Genomic DNA, 15,169 nt, shown 5'->3' with positions numbered 1-15,169 from the left:
TGACTTACGCTGGGTTGGTTTGGTGGTTCTTCAGGGGTTTATGGACTCATGCATATGTCTGCAGCTAGCCAGCTTGAGGTGGTTCTACTGCTTTTGTCCTGCTCCATAGATCATGACACTAGCCTGAACATATTCTTCTTACGGTGATGTCAGAGGTGCAAGGGGACAAGCTCCATCATGCAAGTGCTGTGTCATGTTTGTTAACATCCCATTGGCCAAAGCAGGTCACATGACTGAGGCTAAATCAAAGTGTGAGGAACTGCCCCCTGCCCACCATAGGGGGGCAGTGCAAAGTTACATGGCAAAGGACATAGTTATAGGGAAAGGTGAAGAATTGCGTCCATTCATGTCATCAAACTACCACACTCCATGCCCATGACCTCAATTATCCAGGTCCTTCCAGTATGCAAAATTCATTTTCTCCCATCACAAGACTCCAAAACAACCCCTAAGCAACCAATGCCATCGAGCCAAAATCCACTTTCTCATGGTCTCATCAGGTTCAGATGCAGCTCCTCGTAATCCAGAGATCTATGGGTAAGTTATCCACCTTACCTGCAGTAAACATTGCCACTCAAACAGGGGAAGAAACAGAGGCCCATAGCCGTCACTGGTCCATAGCAATTCTGAAATCCTGCTAGGAAAATGTTTCCAGTTGCCTTTGTCCTGGCGGTAGGTAATATTCCCTGATTAGCTCCCAGATTTCCATCCAGAGAGAGGTTCATCTCCATTTTCTGCATGGCTCCTGCTCCAGCCTCTGCGATATTCTTCCTTTTCTATCACCCTCCTTAGTCACTTCTGAAGGCATTGTAAAACACATCCTTTAGGCAATCTTTTCAGACTGCTTCCTACCCAGAGGTCTTTTTGCATTTTAAACAGCCTTGGTATTTTTTTCATGCAGGCTGGGAGTCCTTTTGCCAACATAACACTCCAAAAACTTGATGGGTTCCCTATATCTTGAATTCCGTTCTACCCCATGTGCTAAAACTCATATCAACAGAACACATTCAAACTTCTCTATATTCCTTTTTTCTCAGACAGAGCCTCACTCTGTTGCCCAGGCTGGAGTGCAGTGGTGCAATCTCAGCTCACTGCCACCTCTGCCTCCCAGGTTCGAGCGATTCTCGTGCCTCAGCCTCCCGAGTAGCTGGGATTACAGGCAAGCGCCGCCATGCCCAGCTAATTTTTGTATTTTTAGTAGAGATGGGGTTTTGCCATGTTGGTTAGACTTGATCTCCTGACCTCAGGTGATCTGCCCACCTCTGCCTCTCAAAGTTCTGGAATTACAGGTGTGAGCGACCGCACTGGGCCTTTTCTATATTCTTTCTAATACTACTTTCAAACTAGGCAGTTATTTTCTGAAGTCATCTCTTTTTTTTGCAGTACCTTATCAAACACAACCATAAAAGCCAAAGGATGCTTTCAGTATTCTGCCTAGAAATATCTTTGCCCAAGACCAAGAGTTCATTAGATACACTTATTTCCCAATAAGTTACTAAAGACAACAATTTTAGCTAATAATTCCCTATTACACAATGGGGTTGCCTCTTCTTCCACCTCCAATTGCAGTTTCTTTGCATTTTTCCTGCCTCCCCTAATAGTTTACTCATTCCTACCACCCAGTCCTAAAAAACCAGTGCTGCATATTTTAAGTTTTGTTACGGCAGCACCACACTTCTGGGTACCAATTTATGTACCTGTTAGCAGTTGTTCCATAATGAACTATCCCAAATCTCTGTGGCTCAAAATAGCAATCATTCCTCATTCCTCACATGTCTGTCAGTCAGCTGGGTGTTGGCTGATTCAGGCTGAGCTGGACTGGTTCTCCTCATCTCTAATGAGCTTTGATCTAGGTGATCAGCTGCCTTAGGCTGGGTCAGTTGGGGATGCCCCTGTTCCATGCGTCTCCCGCCTCCTGCTGGGACCAGTGGGCTATCCTGGGTATGTCCACCTGAAGGCAATGATAGTGGCACAAGAGAGGAAACTCAGTCCTGCAAGCCCTTTGCAAGTCTCTGCTTGAGCCATATCTGCTATCACCCCGTTGACCAAAACACATGGCTAAGGTTAAATCTCAAAATCAAGAGGTAGGGAAGTACCTCCCACCTACAATAAGGAGGGCACTGCAAAGTTACATGGCAAAGGGTGTGCACAGAGGGAGGGCTGAAGAGTGGGAGCCATTCATGAAACCTGCCACTGTGGCCTGAGGCAAACACTCTCGTACTTCTATTTCTCTGCACCTGCTCTTTCTCTTCCTGGAATATTCCTTATAATGGTACAACCAGGTTGTATCTTCATTTTTCAGATGAAGAATCTGAAGCTGGAAGAGGTGAGGTTGCTTTGTCAAGATTACAACAGCTAATGAGTGGCAGAATCTACATTTGAATCTAGACCTGTTTGGACACATGTTTGGTGCCCACTAGAGCATATGAAATGTTGGGTACAAAAAAAATAGATAGAATAAATAAGACCTAGTATTTGACCACACAATAAGGTAATTATAGTCAAAATAATTTAATTGTACATTTAAAAATACCTAGAAGAGGCCGGGCGTGGTGGCTCATGCCTGTAATCCCAGCACTTTGGGAGGCCGAGACAGGTGGATCCCTTGAGGTCAGGAGTTCGAGACCAGCCTGGCAACATGGTACAACCTCATCTCTACTAAAAAAACAAAAATTATCCGGGCATAGTGGTGCATGCCTGTAACCCCAGCTACTCAGGAGGCTGAGGCACGAGAATCACATGAACCCGGGAGGCAGAGGTTGTGGTGGCTGAGATCGCACCACTGCACTCCAGCCTGGGTGACACAGTGAGACTCTGTCTTAAAAAAACAAAAACTAGAAGAGTATAACTGGATGTTTGTAACACAAAGGATAATAAATACTTGAGGGAATGGATAGTCTGTTTTCCATGCTGTGATTGTTACGCCCTGCATGCCTGTATCAAAACATCTCATGTATCCATAAATATATATACCTACTATGTACCCACAAAAATTAAAAATTAAAAAATAAATCAAGTATACAAAATGAAAGGCAAATCACTTCTGTGATGGTCGTATCCGTAGGGTTCTTGAATTGTAGAACCTAATGTTGGCTCACAAGCGAGGAAAAAAGTGCCATTTATTAGGAACAAACTGGATAGGTTATAGAAGTTAAAGAAAAGCTGAAGAAACAAAGGCAGTTTCAGAAAACTTTGTCAGAAGTGCGGTTTTGGAGGGCACCACTGGGAGGGGGACTTCAGGCTTCTTTGTCATTCAGCCTAAGTGACAGGCACCCAGAGAGTCTGATTGGTCCAGCCTGAGCATTGTGCCCGCCCACTGATCTCATGGGATGGAAGAGGGGTGGTTTCTTAAAAAGAAATGGTGACCAACATGGTGGCTCATCCCTGTAATCCCAGCACCTTGGGAGGCTGAGGTGGGAGAATCATCTGAGCCCAAGCGTTCGAGACCAGCCCGGGCAACATAGGGAGACCACATCTCTACAAAAATTAGAAAATAATGATAAGCCAATTGTGGTGACTTACACCTGTGGGTCTCTGCTACCCAGGAGGCTGAGGTGAGAGGATTGTTTGAGCCCAGGAGGTCAAGGCTGCCATGGACTGTGTTTGACCTATTGTACTCCAGCCTAGGTGACAGAGAGAGACCCTGGCTCAAAACAAAACAAACAAACAAAAAACCAAGGAAGGAAGGAAGGAAAAAGAAAGAAAGAAAGAAAGAAAGGAAGGAAGGAAGGAAGAAAGAAAGAAAGAAAGAAAAGAAAAGAGCAAGCAAGCAAGCAGGCCTGAGTGAGTGAAATTACCACAGAAAGGAGAAAGGAGGAGGGAACCTCGCTCTGGGAAAGCTCATTTCCTTCATTTCCTTTACAGTGCAGTTGTTGGGGTCATGGACTTGAGAACCAGGCTGTCTGGGCTTGCAATCCTGGCTTTGCCGCTTACTAGTTGTGCTTAACTAATACAGGCAGGGCACTTAGCCTTGCTATGCCTTAGAGTCCTCACTGGTAAAATGCTACTGTGCAATACCCCATCAGCCTCAGTGAGTTATTGTGAAATGTAAATGAACTCACCTGTGTCATGAGCACTGTCATGCATGTGTAATGAGCATTCCACTTGTGTCACTGTGTCAGGGGAACTGGGAGAGTGAGTGGAGCACTTAGGAAACATCCACTCCTGGGAGAGACAACACAGGCTGCCAAGGTGGGGCCTGCTAGCCGAGGCACCTGAGGCCATGACCAGGCGTGTCCCCCTGGCCTGGAGAGGCACAGAGAGCTGCCAAGCCGGTCCTACTCCTGGGCGCTCTGTTTCTGGATGGAGGAGTTCTGAGAACTCAGGGGATGCAGCTGCTGTTGAGTCATCATAGAAGGTTCCCTTGCAAAATGGGACAAGCTCACTTTCCTGTTTCTGAGTCTCCTGTTTCTGGCATTGCAGTTGGGGCCTCCTGGGTGCTGGAACCAGTGTCGCGGAGGGTATGGCTTCCTGCACCGGTACCAGATGAGAAGGCATGTGGGCAGGCGAAATGAGCACTAGACTTGGTTCCAGAGATTCTGCCTGAACTGTCGCTCCACCCTCCCATGAGCTACGTGGACTTGGGCAGGCTCCTCCCAAGCTGACAGTGTCATCTGTCCAGGGAACGGGGAAGCCCAAGGGCTCCAAGCGCTACCATAACTTCAATCCTGACACTCAGAGCTTAACCCCAGAGCTGGTGCCACCTTTTCCTCTCTCTCACCCCAGGGCCTTGTTTGTTTCCAGCATGACTGGGCGGCTCTTCCGTGCCACCCTCTATGACTTGTCTTTGCTTTTCTGCTTAAGCAGTCTCCAGGGTTAAATCAGGCCAATGAAAGCATTGGGTTACTTGACTCTGTGTGGGTGGACCCCACCTTATGCAGACCTGGTATTGCCCAATGGCGAGAGGATGGCAGAGGCCTGTCTTCAGTCCTCTCACTGACGTTTCTGATGGTGTGCGCTGGCCAGGCACTGGGCTGGGCAGTGGGTGGTGTGTCCTGGAGAGGTAGGGTGAGCTCCCCCAGCATTAGAGGTAGGAGGCAGCATATGCTTGGTTCAGAGAGGCACAAAACACAGGGGAGCTTCCTGGGACCCTTTGCTTACATCCGCACTCCACAGGCCACCAGGCAGGATGTGCCCCCAGCCTGGCTGTTCTCTCATAATCTCATGATCTCAAGGAAGGAAATCGGGTTAGCCTGACAGGCTCATCTTTTACAAAGCAGCTTGTTTTTTTGTAAGGTTTGTTTCATTGCCCTATGTGACCCTAGACTGCAAGAAAGCCAATAGACAAGACCATCAGCCACTCGGATGGTGGAATGGGAAAGGACCGTGGATATCGCCCAGTCCCATCCCCTCATTTTTTAATCTTTTTAAAAAAATTAAGTCAGGTGGCCAGAGTTTCACATCCTGGCTCTGCCACGGGGCAGCTTCAAGCATCGTTGTGCCTCTATTTTCCCACCTGTCAAAAGGGAACAGCACTGTTCTCTTTCAAGATAAAATAATGATGCCAATAAAATGTGCTGGGTGGTTGTAAGCCTCAAATGACCTAAGACATGAGCATATTTACAGCAGCGCCACACATGTCTCCAGGGCTCCCCAACATCCAGTCCAGTGCCTGCTGCTCCATCTGAGGCTGGGGGGTCCCTGGAGAAAGCTCTGTGCCCTCCTGGAAGAGGCTATGTCAGGAGCACCCTGGAGGACCTGCCCTATCCCAGGGGCTGGGCCAAGCCATTATTCTGCCCACCCTGCCCCCTCCCCAAACACTTTGACCCCCATGTTGTGATTTCTAGGCTGCCATTCCCACACCCCAGGCTCTACCAGTCCAATTTGTTCAGATATTCATTTCCTCTCCCTTCCTATCTCCCCTCTTCAGACAAGAATCTCTCCCTCCCCACAAATCTCATCCCAACTGCTAATTTCTTCTGAAAACCTGACCCTCTCTGCATGCTAGGATGTAAATGACTTGCCAGGGGCTCCACTTAAGAGGATATGAGGAAACCAGTTTATGCCCCTGTTGGAAGTTGTTTGATTAATAGTGCTTTTCAAGGTGTTGTTCAAGACTGGGGAGGTCTCTGGCATGAAGTTGAGGGTCCAGGCAAAGGCAGAGGTAACATGAAAGAACAATTGTCCAAGCAGAAGCTGGAAAAGTTGGCCCTGCGGGCATCCAGCTGCCATAAAATGCCATGATTTTATGTTAGTTTTGTGTCAGCTTCATGAGCAAGAGTGAGGAGAAAATTCAAAGCTTGGAGAAGAAATTCAGAAAATCAATGTTTCCATCAGCTTCATTTGCTAACTGTTGATCTGAGAGACGAGGATGCCTGACGTGTTCTTAGGGGTTGATTCTGACACTTTGTCCTAACTTGTATATTAAGAAGTGAGACAGGAAAAATTAAAAATGACTGTCCTTCATTTGCACAGGACAAATAAAGGGACATGTTGTTTTTGGCTGTCCAGCATCCATCCCCTTTCTAATTCACTCCCATTTCCTTTTGGGGAATTACCTCCCTGTCATGTTTTTTGTCTCAGTGGGGAGATGATTCCAGGTATGGCACCCTACCATGAAGCGCAGGGGATAGAGGCTCCCCATCTGGGGCCTGTGATCTCGGCTCAGCCACAGGGACCATCTCTCCTGTTCTCAGGCTATCTAGTCCACCATATTGCTGGAAATGGAAGTCACCACCAACAGCTGGTCACTCGGGGTAGTGGAGTGGGCAGAAGGCATGGCTCATGTCCAGCTTTGCCATGACTAGTTATGTGACCTTTAATGTGTCGTTTATCTTCTCTGGGACCTCATTTTTTCATCTGTGTAACAGCCAAATGTCACAACCGTGACTTTGAGTAAAAGAAGCTGAACACAAATAACACATATTATATGAGTCCATTTATATACAGTTCAGGAATAGGCAACACTAAACTTTATTATTTAAGGATGCATACATAGCAAAATCATTTTTAAAAAAGGAAATGGGCCAGGCACAGTGACTCACACCTGTAATCCCAGCACTTTGGGAGGCCAAGGCGGGTGGATCACTTGAGGTCAAGAGTTGGAGACCAGCCTGGCCAATATGGTAAAACCCCGTCTGTACTAAAAATACAAAAATTATCTGGGCGTAGTGTGGCATGCCTATAATCCCAGCTACTCAGAAGGCTGAGGCAGGAGAATCACTCAAACCTGGGAGGCGAAGGTTGCAATGAGCCGAGATTACGCCACTGCACTCCAGCCTGGGTGACAAAGTGAGACTCTGTCTCAAAACAAAATATAAAATAAAATAAATTTTAAAAAATGAAAAGGAAATGATCTTCATGAAAGTAAAGCAGTGAGTACACAGGAGACAGAGGGAGTGTGAGTGAGGAGGGCCACCTGGGGAGGCTGGTATCATCTGTCATTCAAGCTTGACCTAGGTTGTTGGTTACACAGGTGTTTTCCTTATGATTATTACAATTACAGTTATTCATACACTTTCCATTTGTGTATGTCCTCTTCTGTATGTCTGCCATGATGATGATGGTGAAAAAGAAAAGAATGGATGATGGATTTAAAGAGTCTTGTAAACTGAAGTGCTGTCCACATATTAGGGCTCAGGAAGAACCTCCTCTTCTCACTTGTCCTTTTTCTCCAGGTTCAGAATCCAGAATGTCCACACTAAAAGGAACCATTGTAGTCCAGCCTCCCATGTCCCATTTTACAGCGGGGCAAACTGAGGCCTAAGAAGGCAAAGACATCTCCTCTTCCCTGTCTCCCCCTACCCTCCCAAGGGTTCCAGCCCCGAGATGTATGCCCTCCTGGAACCCAATGCTCCCTTCTTGCCTTGAGCACCTGGAGTGTGTGTGCGAATCCAGCCACCTTGGAATTAAGAGCCCACAGGGCATTCCCTCTCCTTGGGAACCAGTTCCAACGCCTTCCATCTCAGGCTGAAAAAAAAAACATTTGCAATTTCCTCCCACCCACGACTCCTTTCAGATGCGCTCAGCCTCAGGCGTGGACGAGGGCTTTATTATTTTTTAAAGAACGCACACACACCCTCCCGAGCTCCCATCAGCCCTCTGAGCATCCTTCTGCAAACCTCTCCAAAGGCATAAAAACCAGGCTGGGGAAAGGGCTGGGCCTGCTGCAGGTGAATCTAAGATCTGGCTCAGACATTACAAGCGTGCAAGAGGCTCCCTTGTCTCCTCGTTCCCTCAGCAGATGCAGCCTTATTTCCCTTTGAATAAATTGCCTCCAGCTTGGTGAACCAGGAACTTTACGAGCAGTCCTGCTCCCAAGCCCAGTAATTTGCCAGAAATTAGCAGTGACTAAGATGCACCAGCCTCTCTTTGTTCTGGGCAGTGGGGATCAGCTTGTCCTGAGTTTTCATTTTCAGCACTGGTCAGAGAGCTGTGGACACTCAGCCACCCAGAGGCCCCAGGCCTGGGGTTAGGGGTGGGGGTGCTGCTCTTCTCTGACATTCGCCTTTGTCCCTGTGGCCTGGCTCAGGCTGAGGAGGGAGGTGCCACTAACTTTCCATAACATTTGTTCTTCTTTGTTTCTTTCCCATTTCCTTCTCACTTGTCTTCCAGAATAAGAAAGAAACAAAGAGGCAGACAGAAGGCCATTTTCACTGCTTCGTTAAAAACTGAAAGTTTTGTGATAGACTGGTGAGATCCTCCAAGTCCCTGGCCTCTAAGAGCCAGAGGGGAAAGGCCACTGAGTCTGTTGAGCCGTAACCTGTCCACTCACGGGCCCAGCCCAGGCAGGCCACAGAAACACGGCCACCACCCCAGTGAAATGGGCTCCATTTATAAAGGTCCATGTCTGGGCCCAGGTCTGCAATTTAGAGGTTGAGTACTTTTGTGCATTTCACCGCTCCAAGCTTCGGTTTATGCATCTGTAGAATGGGTATGATGTGGTAGAATTAGATATAGTCCACTGGATAAGATGAAGAGGCAGGACTGGCTACATAATTTGCAGGGCCCAAAGCAAAATGAAAATGTGCAGCCCCTCATTCAAAAATTATTAAAACATTTCAAGATGGTGAAAATAAAGCATTAAACCAAGCGCGGGTCCCTTCTGATATGACTGCCTAGATTGTACACCCATGACACCAACCCATTCATTCATTCATTCATTCATTCAGCAAATAGTGGGGACCTACTTTGTGCCAGGTACAAGTCACAAGACCTAACAAATGCCAAGTGCTCACAGGCCAGGTTAACAGTAGGTACTCAGGAAAGGAAAAGATACCTTTTTTTTTTTTTGAGAAAGGGTCTCACTTTGTTGCCCAGGCTGGAGTGCAGTGGTATGACCACAACTCACTGCAGCCTCAAACTCCTGGGCTCAGTAGCTGGGACCACTGACGCACGCCACCACACCCAGCAAATTTTTTAAATTTTTGTAGAGGCAAATTTTTAAAATTTTTTAAATGTAAATTCTTGCCATGTTGCCCAGGCTGGTCTCAGACTCCTGAGCTCAAGTGATCCGCCCGCCTCGACCTCCCAAAGTGCTGGAATTACAGGCATGAATCACCGTGCCTAGTGAAAAGATGCTTTTTACTTCCTGTAAACCTCAAGCTATAATATAGCATGCATTGTAATCCCATTTCACATATGCAAAAACAGACAGCAAGAAACTTATCAAAGGTCCACAGCTAGTAAGCAAGAAAAGCAACAGCTGAACCCAGTTCTGATGCGAAGGCCCACAGCCTTTCCAGCTTCATAGGCAACTCCAGCAAGCAGACATGAGTAGGGAGGAGAGTCCCAAATCTCAGCTGAAATTCAAAGGGCAAGGTCTCCCTTAAAGGAGTGGGGATGGGCTGGGGGTACTTTCTCACTTGGGTACCCACCAAGTCTCCAGCCCTAGCCCTAGCCCCTGATGCTAGAGAATCTCCTGGAATCATTCGTTCCTCCTAGGCTGGCTAAGAGCCCAGGGCCCAGAGACCCTTTGAGTGACTGCTTAGAAGCCAGGGAGTCACCAGGGTGAGAAGAGACATCAACAGGGCCACACAGAGGGTCTTGGGTACAAATCCAAATATCCCAACCATTCTCAAAGGGACAAAGAGAGGACATTGCAAGCCAGACGTGACTGCAAAACTGACATAAATTTTGTAAATGCACCATCTGCCATTGAGAATATAAATATGGTCATTCCATCAATAAAGCAAGTAAATTTCTTTCCAACTCAAAAATGTAGCAGAGGCCAGGTACGGTGGCTCATGCCTGTAATCCCAGCACTTTGGAAGGCTGAGGCAGGTGGATCTCTTGAGATCAGGAGTTGGAAACCAGCCTGGCCAACATGGTTGAAACCCTGTCTCTACTAAAAAGTACGAAAATTAGCTGGGTGTGGTGGCACATGCCTGTAATCCCAGCTGTAATCACACACTTGTAATCCTCCCGTGGCTCGGGAGGCTGAGGCACAAGAATTGCTTGAACCTGGGAGGTGGAGGGTGCAGTGAGCCAAGATCACACCACTGCACTCCAGCCTGGGCTACAGAGCAAGAGTGTTTAAAATAAAAAAAAAAAAGTAGCAGAAATTGCACTGGGAGACGGGAGGTTCTGATAAGAAAGATCACCTACTGTGAGCTTGGCACATAAAAGGAGCTGAGTATGTGCTAGTTCAACCTGAAAATAAGTTCTTCACTAAAGTGGACCGAGACCAGCCTTTAGGCTCCAGAGCAAAGATCAGTTGGGCTGTGTTTGCCTCAAAATCAGGTGCCTCTTCTTCCCAGACCAGGCAGCCACGTAGAGGAGTGTAGGCTATGTACTGCGCAACAAGAATGATAGACCTGGAGTTAGGCAGCCTGCAAGAGAGGCCGGATGAGGTGGATCTGCTTCCTTAAACCACAGGTGGATCCCCAGAATGGATAGCAATGGACTAGTGCCTCCCACCCCACTCCGTTACCTGCTGAGCCCACCAGCCTCAGCTCCCTACATAAAAATCCCTGCCTGATCTTTCAGAGCTGACAGTGAAGAGAGAGGCCCCTACAGCTCCAACTGTTGAGGGTCTCCCAGACCCTCTTTAGGGCGTCCACACTCATTGCCACACTACTACCATGTGGCTTTGGGGGCCCAGGGTGCTGCCCCCTCTTTACCATTCCTTCTAATTTCCCTTCACTCCCCTTTGCCCACCCAGCAGCAGACCAAAACCTTTAATCAAGACTGGATTAGGATCGGCCAGGCATGGTGGCTCACACCTATAATACCAGCACTTTGGGAGGCCAAGGCGGGTGGATCACCTGAGGTCAGGAGTTCGAGACCAGCCTGACCAACATGGTGAAACCCCGTCTTTACTAAAAAAAAATACAAAAATTAGCCGGGCGTGGTGGCAGGTGCCTTAATCCCAGCTACTTGGGAGGCAGAGGCAGGAGAATCATTTGAACCTGGGAGGCAGAGGTTGCAGTGAGCTGAGATTGAGCCATTGCGCTCAAGCCTGGGGGACAAGAGAGAGACTTCTCTCAAAAAAAAAAAAAAAGACTGGATTAGGATCCCTGCGATGCCAAAGGGGAAATAAACAGTCGCCCGCAGACGGGCCATCTGGCTTGCTGGCTCCAGCTCTCTCCGAGCCCACAGGCCCTGCCCCAGCCCCATGGGATTCGGGGCAGTGTGAGGGGTTCACCCACCAGCTGCTCCCCCGCCTCTCCTGCCTTGGGGACCCTACACCCTTCTGGGAGTAGGCCACTGCTACTTTTCTTCATGTTAACCCAAAGAAATAGAGGAGGTGGCTATGTGGGAAACAGAAATCTTTTTTTTTTTTTTTTTGAGACAGAGTCTTGTTCTTGTTGCCCAGGCTGGAGTGCAATGGCACGATCTTGGCTCACAGCAACATCTGCCTCCTGGGTTCAAGCAATTCTCCTGCCTCAGCCTTCTGAGTAGCTGGGATTAAAGGCACCCACCACCATGCCTGGCTCATTTTTGTATTTTTAGTAGAGATGGGGTTTCGCCATGTTGGCTGGGCTGGTCTCAAACTCCTGACCTCAGGTGATCTGCCTGCCTCAGCCTCCCAAAGTGTTGGGATTATAGGCGTGAGCCACCGCGCCTGGCCCAGACTTTTTTTCTTTTGAGACGGAGTCTCGCTCTGTCACCCAGGCTGTAGTGCAGTGGTGCAGTCTCGGCTCACTGCAACCTCCACCCGCCAGATTCACACGATTCTCCTGCCTCAGCCTCCCGAGTAGCTGGGATTACAGGCACGCGCCACCACGCCCAGCTAACTTTTGTATTTTTAGTAGAGACAGAGTTTCTCCATGTTGGCCAGGATGGTATCAAACTCCTGACCTCAGGTGACCCGCCCACCTTGGCATCCCAAAGTGCCAGGATTACAGGTGTGAGCCACCCGGCCGAGGAAACAGAATTCTAAGCATCCTCCTCCTCTTTGTCTCTCTCCACCAATGTTCGTTTATTTTCCTGAAGTTTCCATCTCAAGAGGTCTCAGGGAAGAAGCACTGGAGTTGGGGTCAAAAGATCTGGATTTGAGTCTTGACTGCTGTGAACTGGCCGTGTGACCTCTGTCGAGTCACTTCGCTTGCCATTCTGTCCCTCAGTTTCCCAACCTATAAAATGAGGACGGTATTGGCCTCCCTCACAGCACAGCTAGGAAGATCCTGTGAATGCTACAGGGAAATAGTGTTGTGTCTTAGTGTTAGGGCGATCCCCTGCTCTGCCCAGTGTGGATATTTTGGCTCCCTCTGGAATTGAATGGACCCCAGGGCAGGAATTGACACTCAAGGCCCCCAGTGGCTGCCAGGGCACTGTTAGTGCTTCCCATAGAGAAACCAGCTTCTAACAGCCCCCTCCCGTTCCTAGGGCAAGAGTAGGGGAGAATAATGGGAAAGGGGGGCTCACTCTGAAGTTTGCACAAGAAAGCGTTTTCCAGTGTGATTTTGGTCTCTTGGTCTGAGTGGTACAATTAGCAATGGGGTGGCAACTGTGAATTCAGAGCAGCCAGGCTCTGCTCCTATTAGCAACAAAGGAGGAAGAAGCAGGCCAGCGCGGTGGCTCACGCATGCCAATCCCAGCACTTTGGGAGGCCGAGGCGGGCAGATCACTTGAGGTTAGGAGTTCCAGACCAGCCTGGCCAGCATGGCTAAACTTCGTCTCTACTAAAAATACTAAAATTAGCCAGGCATGGTGGTGGGCACTGGTGGTCCCAGCTACTCAGGAGGCTGAGGCAGAAGAATCGCTTGAACCTGGGAGATGAAGGTTGTAGTGAACCCAGATCACGCCAGTGCACTCCAGCCTGGGTGACAGAGCAAGGCTCTGTCAAAAAAAAAAAAAAAAAAAAAAACGGAGGGAGAGGCAGAGACAGAGGAAGAAATGGTAACCCAGAGAGACAGACAGACAGAGCCTGTAGGGAAATACTGGATCATCCAGGGAGACACAGCAAGAGCCTGGGACAGTGATGAAGAAGGAGACAAAGACAGGACAGAAGAGTCATAGGGGCTGTGCTGAGAATATGAATATTAAAAAGAAAAACCAAATCACGATTTCTTTGCTGCAGGCCTACTGCCTTCCACCTCAGTGTCTCAAGTGAGATCACCGGGAAGGTGCGTGTCGAGTAATTTGCATGGGTAAAGCTGCAAATTCATATCAATAGAACTTGAGGTTCAAGGTTGTCCCCTAATAGGCCCCCCTTGCTCCCTGCCTTCCCTAATGTTTCTGGAAAAGGGCTGGGAACAGGACCGGGAATGCTGGGGTGCAGCAAGTGGGGACCCCCAGCCCCAGCCTGGGCATGCCACTCCCTGTCCTGCAGAAGCCTGGCTGAGAGCAGTAAGTCTTCATGGAAGGAGGGAGAGGACCGCCCTGCTGCCCCTTCCTCTGAGCTCCCCAACCCACTCACTATCTGGGCTCTTTGCAGTCGTTAGCCAGGTGAAATGCAGTGTTCCTTCTTCCTTGGTCTGACCTCCCCATCCAGCCCGTGGGCTCCCCATGAGTTCCCCTCATTTCCTGGCAGCAGGGCACTGTGAGTGATGCGCAGGCTCAGAGCCACACGTCCAGGTCTGGATCAGGTCTGATTCTTCCTCCCCGTGGGCCCTGGCAGCTTACCCTCTCTGTGCCTCAATATCCTCGCCTGTCAATGAGGATGATAGTAGCAGTGGTATTATTATTGCTAGGTTGTTATGACTGAATTACATCCCCATCCCCAAATTTCTATATGGAATCCCTAACCCCCAGGACCTCAGAATGCGATTGTGTTTGGAGATTGGGTCTTTACAGAGGAGATTTTGTTACAATGAGGTCATTAGGGTGGCCTTAATTCAATGTGACTGGTGTCCTTAGAAGAGGAGATTAGGCTGGGCGTGGTGGCTCACGCCTGTAAACCCAGCACTTTGGGAGGCCAAGGTGGGTGGATCACGAGGTGAGGAGTTCGAGACCAGCCTGGCCAATATAGTGAAACCCCGTCTCTACTAAAAATACAAAAATTAGCCAGGCACGGTGGTGTGCGCTTGTAGTCCCAGCTACTCAGAAGGCTGAGGCAGAAGAATCGCTTGAACCCGGGAGGTGGAGGTTGCAGTAAGCAGAGATTGCGCCTTGTGAAGACACAGGGGGAAGAAGACCATTCTGCAAGCCAAGGAGACAGGCCTCAGGAGATACCAACCCTACTGACACCTTGATCTTAAAAGTCCAGCGTCCAGAACTATGAGAAAATAACTTTCTGTTTTTAAGCCACCGGTCTGTGGCATTTGTTATACAGCCTTAGGTGACTGATACAGTCATGGTGGGGATGAAATGACTTCCTATCTTGTACCCACCCAAGGGGTTCACTTTGACCACTGCCTAGACAGAGCTGATTTATCAAGACAGGGGAATTGCAATAGAGAAAGAGTAATTAACGCAGAGCCAGCTGTGCGGGAGACCGGAGTTATGTTATTACTCAAATCAGTGTCCCTGAGCATTAGGGGAGCAGAGTTTTTAAGAATAACTTGGTGGGTGGGGGGAAGCCAGTGAGTCAGGGGTACTGATTGGTCAAGGCGGAAATCATAGGGAGTCGAAGCTGTCTTCTCATGCTAAGTCAGTTCCTGGTGTGGGCCACAAGATCAGGTGAGCCAGTTTATTGATTTGTGGTGACAGCTGATCCATCAAATGCAAGGTCTGCAAAATATCTCAAGCACTGATCTTAGGAGCAATTTGTGGAGGGTCAGTATCTTGTAACCTCCAGCTGCATGACTCCTAAACCATAATTTCTAATCTTGTGGCTAATGTTAGT

The sequence above is a fragment of the Pan paniscus genome, chromosome 15 (assembly GCF_029289425.2).
Source record: "Pan paniscus chromosome 15, NHGRI_mPanPan1-v2.0_pri, whole genome shotgun sequence".
NCBI lineage: Eukaryota > Metazoa > Chordata > Mammalia > Primates > Hominidae > Pan > Pan paniscus.
Note: the sequence above shows the minus strand (reverse complement) of the source record.